Genomic DNA, 3561 nt, shown 5'->3' with positions numbered 1-3561 from the left:
CTCCCTTTAAAGTACTATATTAATGTAGTTTACTATAAAAAAAGATGAGAAGGATGTTATCAGAAAAAAACTGGAAGACTTACATGAGCTGATAAAAAATGAAATGTACTGTATACAAAATAACAGTAATATTGTAAGATGATCTGCTGTAAATGACAGTTATTTTCAGTAATACAATGATTCAAGACAACTCTGCAAGCCATCTACAGAGAAAGAACTGATGTTATCTGAATACAGTTGGAAGTATATTTTGTTGTTTTTTTTAGTTCCTTTTTCTAAAGTTTTTTTGTCTGCTATGTTTTGCATTACTGCATATGTATAACTTATATTAAATTGCTTGAGTTCTTAAGGGGGGATATGGAGGAAGGAAGAGTATTTGCAACACAAAGTTTTAAAAATCAGTGTTACAATTCATTTTTACATGTAAGATAGGGAAAATTCTAAATAAATAAATAAATAAATAAATAAATTTTTTAATAAAGAAATGATGAGCAGAAGATTTCAGAAAAACCCAGAAAGACTTAAGTGGACTGATGCTGAGTGAAGTCAGCAGAACCAGGAGAACATTGTACACAGTAACACCAACATTATATGATGATCAGCTATGATAGACTTAACTCTTCTCGGCAATACAATGATTCAAGACAATTTCAAAGGACTCATGATGGAAAATGTTCTCCATACCCAGAAAAAGAACTGTGGGATCTGAATAAAATTGAAACATGCTATTTTTACTTTTTGCATTTTTTTCTTTTTTGTGGTTTTCCCCTTTTGTTCTGATTCTTCTTTTACAACATGACGAATGTGGAAATATGTTTAATGTGATTGTACATATATAACCTATTTCAGATTACTTTCTGTCTTGGGGAGGAGGGAGGGAAAAGAGGGAGGGAGAAAAATTTGGTACTCAGAATCCTATAAAAGCAAATGTTGAAAACTATTTCACATGTAACTGGAACAAAAGAAAATAATACTAAGGTTGAAAAAATAAAATAAAAAGGACAAAAAGGCTCAACTTATTCCTATGCTTTCTAGTGTTTTTAATTTGAATGAGTTTTTTATTTTGAAAAGGGTTTTTCTGAATCTATTGAGATAATCTGAAACTATACTGTACATGTACAGTATAACTAATATACTAACTATAAGTAACTATAAAATATATGCAAAATTATTTCAGGGAGGTGAGAGCTACTAATTGGGAAGAACCAGGAAAGCCTTCTCTTAGGTGGCAGTAGCTGGACTGAACTTTGAATGGAATTAAGGATTTCAAGACCTAGAGATAAGGAAGGAGTGCATCCTAAGTGTGGGGTTCAGTCTGTGCCTACCTGGATAAGGGATCCTATTCTGCCTTTGACACTGATTTGATATGTGCTTTCACGCTAGATATTAGGATAAACCATAGAGTTAATAGAATTGAATATGTTTCTATTATAAAAAGCCTGACCAACTCTGGTAAATTCCATTCCACTGGTCTATTGTGTATCTGATTGGATAGTTCTGATTGGGTATATTGTGATTGGGTAGTTCTGAAAATGAATAGACTGAAGAGAACAGTTTAAATATGTTATAAAATCTGTGATTTCATGGGTCTTCTTTCACTGATAAATATCCAAAGACTATTTCCTGGATTTCATCAGTCACCATGGCTAAAGTCATCATTACCTGGTGGTCAATCTTGTAGTACTAAATTTCCTTATATTTGACAAGGCTGATCTTTGCAGTATAGACACACAATGTTATTAAACCCATCCTCAAAATCTGACCTATTTTACTAGGACCTCTCCCCAGGCCTTACTTACCCATGCTATTTCAGCTCATCTCTACTTTCTTCCTAATAGTTACCTGAACTATGTCCTCTGCCAAGAAAGGTAAGCTTTTGCCTTTTATTGTCTAAGCCAGGACTCCACATTGTTTCCTGGACTGGTCTAAGCCATGTTGGGTATACCTTCTTCCTCTCCCCTACTCCTCTACCCCCTCTTTAGAATGTAATTTCACTGAAGGCTAGTATGGTCTTGCTGTCTTACATTTGTATCCTAGAGCTTATTACAATGTCTGGAACATACAAAGTATTTAAGAAATGCACACTAGATATTTAAGAAATAATGTTGCTCTAGCCTTTGAGGGCCTGAGTTCATTTCAGCTCCCTGGTAAAGCATCAGATAAGGAATTTAGTGGAGGAAAGAGAGTAGGATTTTCTGTTCCTCTTTTCTCCCCTCTAATTCTGGAACTTTCTGTCTCCTTGTGAGGTCTATGGGCTATGTAGTGCTTCATAGGTAAAAAAAAAAAGTCACTGTATCTTCCTCACAACATGGTGATATAGGCAGGTCAAGTACTCCTTCTACCTTGCCCCAAATATAATGCAGTTTAATTTACAAATTAATGACTACAGGAAGGACTTTTGTCCAGATCCATTGAGAGCCAGGATCTCCCTCTTCCCTTCCCTTCAGAGCCTGTGTAGTCACTGTGACTTACAATATAGCTCTGGTGAGATTCCTGTCAAAGGTGAGACTGGGAATCACCATCACCATCACTCTCCATTCTCTTTCTCTTTCTATGGCAGAAGATGTTACCCATTCTTTGTAGGTCCAGCTCACTCTGTGACTCAGTTCCCAGCACTGCTATCAGAAGAGATCATTTAACAGATGAGAATATTGAAGCTCAAATAAATGAAAAACTTGCCCCTGTTCACATGGACAGTAAGGAATAGAGACTGGGATCTAAAGAGCAGAGAATTATGGGTAGACAGCTGGAAGGGACCTCAGAGGTCATCCTTCCCTCATTTTACAGATGATGGAAGCAGGCATAGGGAACCTAAGTGACTGGACCAAGGTCATACAGGTAGTACATGGAAGAGGAGGAATTTAAACCCATACCCTTTGACTCCAGAAACAAATATTCTTTGTCCTGAATCATGTTGATGCCAAGTCAGATGCTTGATCTACCACCATGTCCTGCTTGAAACATACATTGCTCTGTTGCCCTTGTGGGCTGAGGTTAAGTTAGCACTGAATCCAAAGGTGAAACATTACCCCATAAACTTTTCCATCCTGGCCCAGATCTTGAAGAGCTACCAGAACTTTAGAAGAAAGGCATTAGTGCAGGTATTATTTGCACATATAGCACAGAAGATGATTAGTTTAAAGCTTGACAACTGTATTAGGAAGAGTGGTGAAGTTACAGCTCTTGTGTACGTGACACTTTTTTTTTTTTTTGGTTTTCTCAAATGAGTTGGCAGAGCTAAATGTTTCCTGTGAGTTAGTGCGGGGGAATCATTTTATTGACATTCTTAGCTAACAATCAAATGTTTTCTGTTGTTCCTTACCTCTTACTTTCCCCAACTAATAAAAGGGATGATTTTTCCTCATCTAACATGGTTTGCCTTGAGCATAGTAATAGATTATTAACAATGGCTAATGGTTTGAAGGTACCAAAATCCGCTTGACAGTAGTAGGCTTCCGCCAGTCATGGACGACCATGGATCAGTGCCTTGAAGAACCAAAGGCCACAGTGTGGCTGTGCAGTCTGATACAGGAACCACAGCTCCTGCTGCAACGAGGACAT

This window comes from Dromiciops gliroides, chromosome 2 (assembly GCF_019393635.1).
Source record: "Dromiciops gliroides isolate mDroGli1 chromosome 2, mDroGli1.pri, whole genome shotgun sequence".
NCBI classification, from domain to species: domain Eukaryota; kingdom Metazoa; phylum Chordata; class Mammalia; order Microbiotheria; family Microbiotheriidae; genus Dromiciops; species Dromiciops gliroides.
Note: the sequence above shows the minus strand (reverse complement) of the source record.